This window comes from Portunus trituberculatus, chromosome 35, assembly GCF_017591435.1.
Source record: "Portunus trituberculatus isolate SZX2019 chromosome 35, ASM1759143v1, whole genome shotgun sequence".
NCBI classification, from domain to species: Eukaryota; Metazoa; Arthropoda; class Malacostraca; order Decapoda; family Portunidae; genus Portunus; species Portunus trituberculatus.
In genome coordinates this window covers 7,079,337-7,094,336 of record NC_059289.1, presented here as the reverse complement: position 1 = coordinate 7,094,336, position 15,000 = coordinate 7,079,337, and the positions used below count along the sequence as shown (strand labels likewise).

Below are 15,000 nucleotides of genomic sequence, written 5' to 3'. Positions count from 1 at the left end.
GCATATTACACTAGTTAGTGATACCGGTCTGTAATTTAAAGGTTCTTCCTTCCTTCCGCTCTTATATATGGGAACCACCTCAGCTCTTTTCCTATCTACTGGTACTGTTCCATTTTCTGTTGAGCATTTTATAATGTATATAGGACTTGCTAGTTCTTCCCTACTTTCTTTCAGTATTCTGCCTGAGACTTCATCCGGTCCCATTGCCTTCCCTTCATCCAATTCCTTCATTAACTCTTTATTTCAAGCTTGGTTACTTTAACCTCTTTCATATAGACGGTCTCTCTATTACCGTGTGGCCTTTCAAATTTGGATTCCTCAGTAAAGACCTCCTGGAATTTATTATTTGATAGTTCTACCATACTTTTTGGGTCTTCCACCATCCCGTTCTCTCCTTTTAACTTTGCTTTTGTTTCTTTTTGCCTATTTTTTCCATTTATGAATTTGTAGAATAATTTCGGTTGCTCCTTACATTTTTCGACAATGTCCTTCTCATAGTTCCTTCCTCACCTTAACATATTCATTTCTCGCTGCCTTGAAATTTCCTTATTTACTGGGTTTCTATTTCTCCTCCACCTTTTCCATGCTCCATCTCTCTTCTCCTTTGCCCTAGCACACCTTGCGTTAAACCAATCTTTCTTTCCTTCTTCTTTAGGTCTATATTTCGGGACATATTCCCTGACTCCTGTTTTGTATATTTCCAGAAATAAGTTATACTTATCTTGCACTGTCTCTTGAGTTTTGAGTTTTCCATCTCCCAGTTAACGTATTTGAAGTAGTTCTTTAGATCCTCAATATCAGCCTTTATGTAATTTAATCGGTCTCCTTTGTATGAATCGTTTCTTATCTTCCTTTCCCTCTTCTATATCCATTTCTAATATTACATGGTCACTCTTTCCCAATGGACACTTGTAACTTATATAATCGTTCATTTGTATATCCCTTGTAAAAACTAGGTCCAATCTCACTGGCTCGTCGTTTCCTCTGAATCTTGTGTTTTCCTGTACTCTTCGGTCCATCATATCTATCATTAGGTTCAGGAATCTTTCTCCCCAGGCTTCTTCCCCATACCACTTTCATAATTTTCCCAGTCCACTTCTTTACAGTTGAAATCTACTAATATCACTTTTCTCCTTTTTTCCATGATTCTCGTTAGACTCCTTATTGTCATTTATCATGTCTTTATATTCTTGATTGGTTCATGAATTTGTTTTTGGTGGCACATATGTTACAGTAATTAACTCTTTTTTATTAATATGCATCTTAACATACAGTACTTCTGCTTTTCCTTCCCCACATTCCACTTGGTTTATCACCATCTCCTTCCTGAACATTATCATGACTCCTCCTCCTTTACTCCCTGTTTCTCCTCCATACATTATGTCTATTATCCAAGTCTATTTTAATTGCCTCATTTAGTTTTGTTTCAGCCAGGCATACAATATCCGGTTCTTCTTTCTTTATGTAATCTCTTAATTCTAATTTACTTAATAAAACCCCGTCTATGTTCGTATACATAATTTTTAGTCTCTTGCCTTTATCACTTTTAGTTAAACTTGTTCCACTTTTTCCTCTTCCTTCTCTTTTAAATACCATTTCCTTATCCTGTCTCCTAGAATTCTCCAAAAAAAAAAAATGCCTTTTTTTTCCTCTTCTGATCTTTCATTATTTTTTTCCCTTATTGTTGCCGCCAGTTCGTTGTATCTCTTCCTTTCTTCCTCATTTCTATTTTTCTTTATATATATATATATATATATATATATATATATATATATATATATATATATATATATATATATATATATATATATATATATATATATATATATCCTTGCAACCTTTTGTTTCTCTGAGTTTAGTTGTTCTATATAATATTTCTTCTGTTGCTGCTTGTGATTTTAGTAGCATCTTAATTGGTCTCGTTGTTCCTTCTTGATATGGTCCCATTCTGTTTATTTCTTCTACTTCTTCTTCTAAGTTCTGCCTATCTCCGTCGTTTAGATTTTTTAGTAGGTCTTTGACTAATTTAATTTCTTTTTCTCTTCTTGGTCTATATTTTATATATTTTTCTTTTAGTGTGTGTGTGTGTGTTTCACTGTTTGATCTGCTGCAGTCTGACGAGACAGCCAGACGTTACCCTACGGAACGAGCTCAGAGCTCATTATTTCCGATCTTCCGATGGCCTGAGACCAGGCGTGTGTGTGTGTGTGTGTGTGTGTGTGTGTGTGTGTGTGTGTGTGTGTGTGTGTGTGTGTGTGTGTGTGTGTGTGTGTGTTTGTGTGTATGTTTGGTGCGTGTGCGTGTGCGTGTGTGTGTGCGCGTGTGCGTGTGTGTGTGTGTGTCATAGCTTCTTTTATCAATCTTGCTCGATGTCACTCCCTAATCACTATTTTTACCTACACAATCAACACTATATTTTTGCATACCATTTTTACCTACACAGTCAACACTAAAAAAAATTGCTTTCCACAATAACACAAACCAAAAATACCTCAGAACACTGGTATTTTTCCTGCCTTGAGTTGCATTTTAAGTTTCTCCCGTTATCTGCTTCAAGTTTTTAGTGTTGTGACTTGCTACTATTAAAAAGGGACGGTGGATTGAGCGACACGGAGGTAGCGAGAGAGGTAGGGTCCAGCAGGGCTGAAGAGTGTGTGAACTGTTGTTCTCGTCCTAAGCAGGATTGGTTTTATTTAAATCAAATTAAATCGCGTAATTTGAATAGATTTAAATCGGGTTAAAAACTTTTGATCAAAATTATCAAAATTAAATCAATAATGTATTAAAACAATTCAAGTATTGTACTGACAAAAATCACTTGGATAAAGATACTTTTCAAAATATGCTCTTAAAATGTGTAATATTGAGTAAAAAACTAGTGATGTAAATCAAAATATTACATACTATAATGGATGATGGTGCTGACTACCTGCATTCTTGTCTCTTCAACAGGTTTGTGATGGGGCAGGAATGTATCACCACCACCGTTTGGTGCGGAGTCACTCTTTTCCATTACAATTTGATTAATTTAATAAAGGTTGTTTTGGGGAGCAAGCATCTTTTATTTAATTATTGCAACACTACTAAAACATCTACGGACAGCCTGCCTTCGGAATATTTTTGACTTAAAAATGCCTAAAAGACCTAAGATAATATCTAGTCGCAGGTATTCAGGCGTACAGTATTTTAGGTATCACTTTTGGCGTTTTTCATGCTTACTTTTACAATATTTTGCAATTTTTAGGCATTATTTTTCAATTTCAGTATAACTTTAGGAGGCACTTTGAACAACTTTCTAAGTAAAATGCTTAAATATTTTTTGCGGTTTTTATGTAGCTTTTTACAATTTCCTAAGCTTTCATTGTGCCATTAAGGGTTATACTTTTTTGTCCATCCTATTCAGCAGCAAGCACGCGAGGTCATCCTGGGCTAGGTTGGCGGGCGGGCGGGCGGGCGGAGAGACAGACAGGCTGCACACTCCTCCAGCTGTAGCTATAACAGATGGTGGTGGTGACCGCAGGGTAAGCAAAGAAGCGAGGCATGTGCTAATAATGTATCTACTATATCACGATATAAGTTGTAGTATATTTGAGCTTCAGCAGATCAAGACCAGGGAAAGAAAAAAAAAAAAACCTTTCAAATCCTTGGTATGTATTCACTTCCTGCTTCCCTCCTGTGCCATCTTCTTAGTGAGGGAGTGTAGCGAGCATGCTGGCTAGTCACACATCACCAGCTGTGCGTCGCGCTGTGTCTGGCTGCCAAGCCATGACAGTAAATTAGTACCAAGTAGTATGTAGTTCTTAAGGGTAGTAGTAGTAGTAGTAGTAGTAGTAGTAGTAGTAGTAGTAGTAGTGTGATTGTCACTCACACTATTGCAAGATGTGTTCAAGTGTGAAGGTGAGGCCTCTCTAAACTGTCAATGTCACTCTACGGTGTGTCTTCTTAAACTTGTCAGTCCTTCACCTCTTCATTTAGCAGCAGCCTAAAGAAGTTAGTGTGGTATTTTGTTATCGTTGGCATACATGAACATGCATTTTGTCTCACAAGTATTACTAAGATCAGTGATTTACGGATAGGTTGTTCTTTATGATTACGTATAATTTAATCTCGCCATATATATTTGTCATGAGTATTGATATAATTTTTGTAGTTTTCCTCAACGTATTGTTGAATATGTGTTCCTGGAATGCGTGTAAATCTATTCTTAAGTTGTAATAAATCTGTGTTTCTGAGAGTGTAATTCTTCACCCTCAGACGTTGACGAGTGCGTGGAGTCGCCCAGATCCTCTCCCTGTGGACCATCCCCTCAGCAGTGTTCGATCCGCCCAGCAGCAGCAACGGTCAGGAGAAGGCGGTCATTGAAGTGTCAAGTCCCCAAGCTGGCATGGTGGTGGGTGTTGTGCTGGGCTCCCTTGGGGTTCTTTGCCTAGTTGTTGGGGTAAGTCAAATAGTTTTTCACTCCTTTATGCTCTGGGGTCTTGCTGTGTATGCCTTTTTGCTGTGTTGTTCTGTGGCTAAGATCTCGTAATTAAGATGTGCATGTGATTCCTCCAAAATTTAAACAGTTCCCAAATCATTCTTGACACATTGAAAATATTCCAATACTGTATAGTTAGTCCACCCATTCTTCAAAGGTTTTTTTATCTCTTTTTTGTATCTCACCTGCAACATTTTGACTCTAAAGACGTTTGTCAAGTTGTTGAAGATTCGTCGACTTGTTATCATTGTACCACACGGGCTGGGATTTTCATTGAAAGAAAACTCTCTTCCAAGTCAATTTTACATATATTTCAAATATAATAAAGTACATTCGAACAAAAAACGATGAAAGTGACTCGGCACTCTGAACCAACAACAGAGAAACACAAGAGGCACCCTTAACACTCTCTCCCCACTTGAATACACCACTTAACTCCACATAATGTGTGTGTGTGTGTGTGTGTGTGTGTGTGTGTGTGTGTGTGTGTGTGGACGAGGAGCGTGGGATCGTCGCGTTGCATGTTCAGTGTTGTCGTGGACGGGCATGAATATTTTTTGCAATTTTGACCCCAATTGCAGACAAACTCAAAATCAGTTGTGTGTGGCCACAGACAACTGCACATTTGCACTCATGGCTACGGTCAGGAAGAAACTGAATGACACTGTTGCATCACTCAACGATGATACACCACGCGGATAGGCAAAAATGGGTACAATACCCTGTTGCATGATATTGTATCACAGTGTGATACGCAACGATGAAACGATGCGTGGAAATTCAGTAAGTGTGTACACACCTTTAGAAAGTGTTCGTGTTGATGATGTCAGTGTGCTGTGTATTGGTGGTGTTGGTGGTGATTGTGGTGGTAACTATTGGTGGTGTGTTTGCTTGTTTTGCATCGTGAATATTGATTGATTGACTGGCTGAAAGATTGACGGATTGATGGATAGATTGCCTGTCTAACTAATAGATTCACTGACTGACTGATATTTGGACTGACTGACTGACTGACTGATTAAATGAATAAACTACTAACTAAATGACTGACTATCTAGCTGACTGACTATTTGGCTAACTGACTGAATGGGCAGATGCGGGAACTGGCAGTGGTTGTGGTGGTGGTGGTGGTAGTGGCGGTGGTGGTATTTATATGCTTGTGTGAAGATAGATGGATAAGCGGGTAATTTGATGGGTTGATAGATACGGAAATGGACAGTTGGACAAACAAACAGATAGATGGATAGGCAGGCAGATAGATGAGTCAATGAATTCGTATATAAATAATAATATAGATGTGTATGTAGATAGAAAAAGTCTATATTGCTCTACTTAGTATCCTGTCACCCTGGTTTATTGTCAGAAATACTCGTATATCAGGCGGTAGAAATAGAGAATGAGAAAAATAGTACAGTCTGCCTTTTAAGCACCTTGTTTATTGCCTCGCGGGAGTTGCCAACACTCGCTGTACAACAAGATACAATTTAATATTTCCTGCTTTGACAAATAACAAAAGCTGGACACGATAACGAAGAGGAAGATGTCACAATAACCAATAAATCGACATGTGGTATTTGTATAAGCATAGCGTCTCATTAATAAGAGATTTAGTAACAGATAGTTATCATAAACATATATACATGCGTCCTGTCTTCACAGACAACATTTTGCTACGGCAGTAGGCTTTTAGCGGTGGAGGTGGTGAACACAGTTGTGGCGGTGGGCTATACTGACCCATGCACACCCACACCCACACCCACACCCATAGACGCACACACACACACACCCACACCCACAGACACACACACACACACCCAAATAAAGTGAAGTGTTGCTATATTACCGACAGTTTTCAAGAAGCACCAACCACCAGCAGCAAGCCTTCACCCCAACACTCCACACTGCCTAATCTTCGTCTATTAAAGGTATTTATAAGGCTATTCAGTTAAGGTTAGGTTTTCTTTACATATGAGAGTGAAAACAGTACGCAAATATTTTAAAGTAATGGTATAAGGACCATCAAAAAGAGCAAGGCGTCTGTATTACCCTCTCATATTTGTTTCCTTCATCTACCATAGGCCAAACATGTGTCAGAATGCAGCCACCAGTCTAACATTTCATATAATCTAGTCAAAATTTCTCTCTGTGGCTTAATTTTAGTTTGGTGAGATGATAAAGACTATATATGGATGTCCTGCCGCCACTGTTCCCGGGGTTTTCTCCGGGACGCCTCCCCGGCGGTCCCCTAGCCATCACCTACCCACGCCATCACCCTTCTATCGTCAGCCTGCTGGGTCAAATACTTTTTTTTCGAATATTTCCTGACGGTAATATTGCGCTTCCATGGTATGTTTTTATGGTTTCTATAAATGTTTCGTCGTGTTTGAAGTGTGTTCCGCGCCTGTGCTGGGTAAATATGTGGCGTTTAGTGGTGTTTTATGGCGTATGTTAAAGGCTTTTAACGCTCAAAATTTCCCACTTGGAGTTTTGAGCTTTTTCATTTCAAGGTATAAGTGGGCCTTTATGGTAGCAAAAGAGTGCCTGTCCTCTTTTAAGTGTGAAATCAATCTAATGAGTGAAATATGTGGACTTTGAAATGGTGTTTGGGGCTGTTGTAAAAAGCTCTTATTTTTCATTATTTTATTTGCTCACGTTTCTGCTTCTCGGTCTAACTCGCTGTAGAATTCCCTAAAAGATAGCTCAGAGTCCCAGAAGTGTGATAAAATACTAGCCAAGTGAAAATGGCTTGACTTTACAGGACGTTTTAAGAGATTTATGGGTTAAAATGTTTTGTACTTTTAACGTACTTAATTTAGACCTTTTTAAAACCAGTTAAGCTGGAGATATTTTGATATTTTCAAAATTAGTTTAAGTATTTATCACGTCATAAAATAACAAGCATTTGGCCGTGGCTTCGTTTTTTCTAAAAGTCATTTTTGAAATCAAATGATTTACGTAATTTAGCCGAGTCCTCCCTTTCCGTTCTCTTTCCGATGACCAGCATAGCCCCAGGCTGGCGCCGCTTTTCCAAATCCGCAGTTCGTCGATATTTTGCCTAATATCTAGTGATTTCTACGTGTTTTCGTGTTTCGAGGTTCAGGTGTGTAGATAATTGTAGCAGGAGGAGGAAGAAAGGAGAAATAAAGGAATATAGGAGAAAGAAAGGAGAAATGGAGGAGGAAGAGGAGCAGCAGCAAAGGTACAATACTTAAGTCACCCTCCATTTCCTAAATATTTTGTCTAATATCTAACATTTTGATGTCTTTCTAGGCTCAGACGTGTAGATGGAAGCAATAGGAGGAAGAAGACGGAGAAATAATGGACGAGGACGAAGAAGAAATGAGAAATAGAGAAGGAATAGGAGAAGGAGCCAAGGTGTAATATTTAGGCAAGTGTCCTTTTTAATCCTAACGTTGTTTATAATGCATACTATTGGTTTTTGGGATAGATTTGCTTTGTTTTAAGCTTGTTCATTACTGTTGCAGGATGTTTGGAGTGTTATAAGTATGTTTAGGGGGTTCATTTCGTGTATTTTCAGTGTGTGTTAGATCTTTTACATATATTTACGTATCCTAAGTGTGTGGATTTAGGTGTGTGTGAGTATTAGCATATGTTGAGTGTGGTTTGGGACAACTTTTAGGGGTTAGTTGGTGTTCTGAGTGGGGTTTGGGTTTATTTCGAGTCTTATACATGGTGAGGTGTGTGTGTTAGTGGTCTTTTGGGTGTGTGGGGTGGTTATTTCAGTAAATATTGGGTGTTTCTAGTGAGTTTTGTGTGTTTGGAGGTATTTTAAGCTGTTCCATGGTTTTTTTTAGTGTGTTTTGGGATGTTATTGAGTTTTTTAAGCAGGTTTGGGTGTGTGGTTTTTGGTGGGTGTGTGTAAGAGTGAATTAGGTCTATACGAGGATTTTTCAGTATGTTTTGAGGCCATCAACAGGCTAGCTCCGTGTCAATGGGCCCTTATAACAACTGTCCATTATTGATTACCCGCTTCGTTTCCAGGTGACGACAGGCAGAATGAGGTGGACGTGGCGGAGGCTGTGGGCGGTCAATTCACGGCGCAGGTTACCCACACCTTGCACCACGCTGACTGCCCGCCGCTGTTCACAAAATTCGGGCAAGCCTGTATCTCCGTGTTCTGCCCTGGATATAGGAGTAAAGTAAGTTGTGGTTTTTGTTGTTGTTGTTCTTGTTTTCTGTTAAGATTTGTTTGCTCTCTCTCTCTCTCTCTCTCTCTCTCTCTCTCTCTCTTTCTTCTTCTTCTTCTTCTTCTTCTTCTCTTCTTCTAATACTACTACTACTACTACTGTTACTACTACTACTACCTACTACCGTTCTTTGACGACGCGTTACGTCAGCAGGTTCTCACGCCTGTCCCTTCTTGCATATATTCTGACCTGCTCTGTTTGATGAGGTGACGTGGGGCTAGGCTTACAGTGACATCTGTATGGCTTGTAACTGCTTAGGAGTAACGAGTATGAACTGCTTAGGAGTAACGAGTGTGAACTGCTTAGGGATAACGAGTGTGAACTCCTTAAATAGGACAAGTGTATTGCCACCAGCGGTGGACCGAGGGTAGCTAGGGCAAGGAGGGAGGTAAAGCCGGCAGTCTGTCGGTGGTGAAGCAGCTGTGCATATCCCATTATACCAGTTTGGATATATACCAGGGACCATTCTTTACACCACATGAACGCCAGAGATTGGTAAGAGTGCTTGTTGTGTTTGTGAAAGCATAGGAGTGTAACTGTATTTTGTATTTTGTGTTTTTTTGTTTTGTTTTTCCTCATGTAATATTAGTTAGCTACTCGTCTATTTGTTTGTTATGTACTTGTTAATGATTTTATTTATTTATTTTTTTTTTAATTCTGTTTGAGATGGTGAATATGTTGCTAATGCCGTTCGCACGCACGTTCGTGTTCACATGGGACAAGTAAAACACCAAAAGAAAGAACGAGTCTCGATAACCTGGCCTAGTAGCAATACACCACAAGGAAACACCTTGCCTAACACCCCTGAGTGGGTGTTATATCACTCATCCTCCGTCACTGGTGGTGTGACTTCCACTAGTGTTGAAGGAGAGGAAGGTATGGGACCGATAGCGGAGCGAGAGCAGACCGTACATGTGAATGCACCAGGACCTTGACCAGAGCGAGAGCGGAACCAGAGCATAGCAAGAACGAAGCGAGAACTTAGCGATAGTGTGAATCAAGCCTTAGCCTCAGGAGGTGAGGGGGCTTCGGCGCCGCGTCGAGAGCAAGCTTAGCTAGTGTAGTGTATTGGTGTTCACTATGTGTGTGTGTGTGTGTGTGTGTGTGTGTGTGTGTGTGTGTGTGTGTGTGTGTGTGTCTAGGGATGATATTGGTAACTAGTGTGTCTGTAATGTGTTTTGGGTGAGCTTTTTATATTTTGAGGTGTTGCAGGGTGTTTTGGGTTAGTTTTGGGTGATTTAAGTTGTTTGTGTGTGTGTCAGTTGTGTATGGTGTGTTTTGTGGTGTGGTGTCAGAATTGGTGCATACTGTGTCCTTGTAGTGAATTGTAAGTGCGTTTATTGGTACTATGAGGTTTTTCATGTTGGCAGTATCCAAGGGGATTTGACAAAGCTAAGTTCAATGATTTCAAATTGTTGACCAATATAACAGGTTCGGCAGTGTTCCAAATTGATATGGACAGTAAACTGAACAATTGTTTTTGTATTTTGTAAGCACGATCGACAATTTGGAAGTGATAATTTAGTGGGTAGGTTTGTGTGTGGGTGGGGTTAATTCACAGTACATAAACCGGAAAACATTAAGATGAAAATAATGACAAATATCTAATGCGATTCGCAATGTATATAGAGGTGGATGAAATTGAGCAACCTTGCTTATTGTAGATAACATTAATAAGGACCTTTGACTGTCTGTGTGGGAGTGTAAATTTTGTTGTTTGTCGGTTACTTGTAATTTAAGGAAACACGGAGAGCTAAGATGAACAGCATTGTGGTAACTTACTGCTAGGGTTTCTCTCTCTTAAAACACCATCTAGTCAATCTAAATTTACCTTATGATAGTCTAAACCATGAATAATAGTGATGTTGAAATACAAATCCAGCATTTCACTCACAGAGTGCAATAGTGGCAGAGCTGCAGACGACCCCCGCACGGAAGAGCAACAACAATCTGGCAGTCAGTCAGTCAGTCAGTTCTCCCACAGTGCTGGCAGTTGCATCCCGAACCAGCGCATATGTGACAGCATCAATGATTGCTGCAGTAACGGAGAGGTGAGGAGAAGGCCTTGCTTTTGTCAGTATCTGACATAAGGCTTAACTCATACCCTGAACTCCTTTGTTTCATATAAAAGTTGCAGATTTTCTTAAATTGTATACAGTACAATACAAAATCACAACTTGACAGTACTGAAGCAAATGCCTTTCTTGTGGCAGGATGAGTTTGTGCAGCTGTGTGGGATTGAGGAGTGCCGGGAGAAGAATATCGGGTGTGTGTGAGCCTGTTTACATCAACACTCGAGAGTCATACTACTGCCAGTGCCGGCCATGCAGTGTACAGACTCGTGTCAGAAAGTTCAAGTATGAAGGTGAGGCCTCCCTGAACTGTCAATGTCACTCTATGGTCTGTCTTCTTAAACTTGTCAGTCTTTCACCTCTTCATTTAGCAGCAGCCTAAAGAAGTTAGTGTGGTGTTCAAGGGTACTTTTGTTATTGTTGGCATACATCAACATGCATTTTGTCTCACGAGTATTACTAAGATCAGCGATTTATGGATAGGTTGTTCTTTATGATTAAGTATAATTTAATCTTGCCATATGCATTTGTCATGAGTACTGATATAATTTTTGTAGTTTTCCTCAACGTATTGTTGAATGTGTTCCTGGAATGCGTGTAAATCTATCGTTAAGTTGTAGTAAATCTGTGTTTCTGAGAGCGTAATTCTCCACCCTCAGACATTGACGAGTGCGTGGAGTCGCCCAGATCTTCTCCTGTGGACCATCCCCTCAGCAGTATTCGATCCGCCCAGCAGCAGTAACGGTTATGAGAAGGCGGTCATTGAAGTGTCAACTCCCCAAGCTGGCACCGTGGTGGGTGTTGTGCTGGGCTCCCTTGGGGTTCTTTGCCTAGCTGTTGGGGTAAGTCAAATAGTTTTTTACTTCTTTATACTGTGGGTTCTTGCTCTGGTTGTGTTGTGGCTGTGCTGTGGCAAAGATGGCGTAATTAAGCAGTGGGTGAAATTCTTCCAAACTTTAAACAATTCTAAATTGTTCTTGACACACTGAGAATATTCCATTACTATAAAGTTAGCTGACTCATACTTCATACTTTTTTTTTTTTTAATCTCACCTGCATCATTTTAAGTGTACAGATGCTTGTCAAGTTTCTGAAGATACGTCGACGTGTTATCATCCACGCAAGCTTCCCCAACCCAACCAGTGTACCACAAGACAACAGGTAGGACAGGAGGACAAGAGGAGGGAGTGAGCGGCTGCATGCACTATTGAACGGGACAGCATTACATTCTTCCCACAGTTGTATGACAACACTGAAGCAAGCCCAGAATAAAGTGTTGAGTGACCATGATGTGAGTATTGTGGTTTGTACATTACCCTTTTATCTCCTCGTGTCTCATTTTAAAAGGTTTTGTACTTTCTTGTTATTTATTTTTCAGGACTTAATAATGTTGACGCCATTTCAATGTTGTTCTGTCTATTGTTCCGGGAATCAGTACTACTAACGCTAAAGAAGTGAGGGAAGTGTTTGGAGTGAGCGTGCAAGACGTACAACAGACAACAGACTGCTACTGCCGGTGTAGCCAAAGGAACAAGAGGAGGCAGAGGAGGAGGAGGAAGAAGATAAACAAACATAAATAATAGGATAACAAAGGGCCACCAGGGCCCATCTAGGTTATCCTGTATCTGTCGCACAGCGACCTCATCATCAGTACTTAAAGATACACTTACAAGTACACAATACATTATATACTAATTCTAAATATTTGGCCCATTAACAGGGGTAAGTCCTGCAGCGAAATCCTCTACAATTTGTGGTCCCCATACATGGGGATCATGTCTTATTTAACTATAGTAAATTTCTTATAAAACTATCATGCAGTGCTATACATAATCATAAATCTAATAAATTTAAGTGCTTATCTAATCTGTTTTTAAACATTGTCAAACTAGTGCTATTTACAACCGTCTCTGGCAATGCATTCCAGAAGTCTACCACTCTATGACTAAAGAAATATTTTCTTATATCTAACCTGCAGCCTTGCTTTCTAATCTTCCTGCCATGATTTCTAGTCCTATTTCCCTCCTCTAAGGTAAAGAAAGATCTCACATCTATGTAGTTCGTATCTGAAAACATTTTAAATAACTCTATCATATCCTCTTATACATCTCCTCTCAAATGAAAACATGTTTAATTCCTTTAATCTATCTCTATACTCCAGGCGCTTTAATGCTGGTATCATCCTAGTTGCTCTTCTCTGAACTGCTTCTAACATGTTGATATCCTGCCTATAGTGGGGTGACCAGGCCTGTATGCAATACTCTAAATGGGGCCTAACATAGGAATTATATAAGCTACGCACCACTTCCTTACTTTTATAACTAACATTTCTATTTATAAAACCCAGGATCCTATTTGCCCTATTTCTTGCTTCTAAACATTGCTTTGAAAATTTCATAGTTCTGTCTATCACTACTCCTAAATCCTTTCCTCCTCTACTGCCTCTAGCCAACATCCCTCCATCTCATAGCTAAAGTTTGTGTTGTCTTTACCTAAATGCATAACCTGACACTTTTAGAATTAAACTCCATCTGCCACCTGTCTGCCCATGCTATCAGCCTGTCCAGGTCTCGTTGTATTCTGTAATTGTCCTTTTCACCCTGTACTGCACATGCTATCTTAGTATCATCTGCAAACTTTGATACTTTGCTACTAATTCCTATATCTAAATCGTTAATGTACACCAAGAAAAGAAGAGGTCCTAGCACTGATCCTTGGGGTACCCACTAACCACTTCCTTCCACTCAGACATTGCCCCATTTAATACTACTCTCTGTTTCCTATCAGAAAGCCATTCACTAATCCAATCAACTAACCTACCCCTATCCCATGTAGTCTCAATTTGTACACTAGCCTCCTATGCGGTACCTTATCAAATGCCTTGCTAAAATCTAGATATATAACATCTATGCTATTTCCATCATCTAACTCCTTGGTAATATATTCTAAGATATCGAGCAAATTTGTAAGACAGGACCTCCCTGATCTAAAGCCATGTTGGGTATCTCTAATTAATCTATTCTCATTTAAATGCTCCCAAATACTACCCTTAATGATTTTCTCTAGTATCTTACATACTATACTAGTTAAACTGATCGGTCTATAATTATTCGCATCATCCTTCCTACCTTTTTAAATATTGGAGTAACATTAGCTAACTTCCAGTCCTGAGGTATCTCAGCAAACCTAAGTGATCTTTCAAAGATTAACTTAAGTGCTTCAGAAATACTGTCTACACCCTCCTAAGTACTCTGGCATGTAGCTCATCAGGACCACTAGCTTTCCTATCGTCTAGTTCAAGAATAAATTTCCTAATAATTCCCGGTTTTATATCAATATTTTCTAAAGCTCTTAAACTACTCGTCGCACTGTTTGTAACAGGATTTCCTATTCTTTCCTAGTAAATACTGAAGAAAATTGTTCATTCAATAATTCTACTATGTCTTCATTTTGATCCACTACTACACCATCTTTTCTGAGTGGTCCAATCCTATCCTTATTTCTTTTATCACTGACCTTGTAATAACTATATAATTTTTGGGATCTTTACTCCCAGCTCTAGCTAGTTTTATCTCTGCCTGCCTTTTTTTTTTTTATAACCTTACTCAAATCATCCCTGACCTGTCTGTACCTAATCAAATCTACATCTTACTTTTCTGCAACTCTCTATGTGCTTCTTCTCTCTGATCTGGCTACCTATCTCATGAGTCCACCATAATGGCTTCCTGTTTCTCTGCCTTATATCTTTGTAAGGGATACACTGCATCACTATAGCCTTTACTACAATCTTAAAATATCCCACATCTCCTGTGCAGTTTTATTTCCAAAACTATCTTCCCAGTTTACTTCTCCTAATAACTGACGTAACCTACCATAATTGCCTTTCTGATAGTTTGGGACTCTAGTCTTATTCACTATATTATTCCTACTGGAATTAATGATAAATCTAATTATATGATGGTCACTGTTTGCTAAAGTCTCTCCTACCTCAACTTCCTTTAAACAATGCTCAATATTTGTTAGTACTATGTCTAAAACCTTCCTTAGTAGGTTTATCTACCATCTGCACTAAATAGTTATCCTGAAAACTTTCCATAAACTTATTTTCACTAGCATCTCCTACCATCCTCTAGTTTACTGACTTAAGATTAAAATCCCTAAGATAATTGTCTGACTAGTACATATTTATCTCATCTACCATAAGGTTGTCTACATCTGCTGACTGGTTAGGTGGCCTATAAAA

The 15,000-nt window shown here is 39.3% G+C and overlaps 2 long non-coding RNA genes across 3 annotated transcripts in view; both read left to right on the top strand.

The window, feature by feature from the left end:
* LOC123513308 overlaps nucleotides 1-3,050 on the top strand; it is a 7,190-nt gene extending 4,140 nt beyond the window's left edge. Inside the window, exon 2 of the long non-coding RNA XR_006677314.1 lies at nucleotides 2,953-3,050. This is a non-coding gene — a long non-coding RNA (uncharacterized LOC123513308). The remainder of the gene's footprint in view (nucleotides 1-2,952) is intronic.
* Nucleotides 3,051-8,318: 5,268 nt separating this feature from the next.
* LOC123513283 lies at nucleotides 8,319-12,298 on the top strand. Of its 2 annotated transcripts, none has more exons than XR_006677308.1 (6): nucleotides 8,319-8,637; nucleotides 10,582-10,736; nucleotides 10,899-11,050; nucleotides 11,417-11,599; nucleotides 11,826-12,048; nucleotides 12,136-12,298. It is a non-coding gene; the product is annotated as an uncharacterized LOC123513283 (long non-coding RNA). The 2 variants fall into 2 exon arrangements; XR_006677309.1 differs by having other exon boundaries at nucleotides 8,327-8,637; nucleotides 12,193-12,298.
* Nucleotides 12,299-15,000: the final 2,702 nt, after the last annotated feature.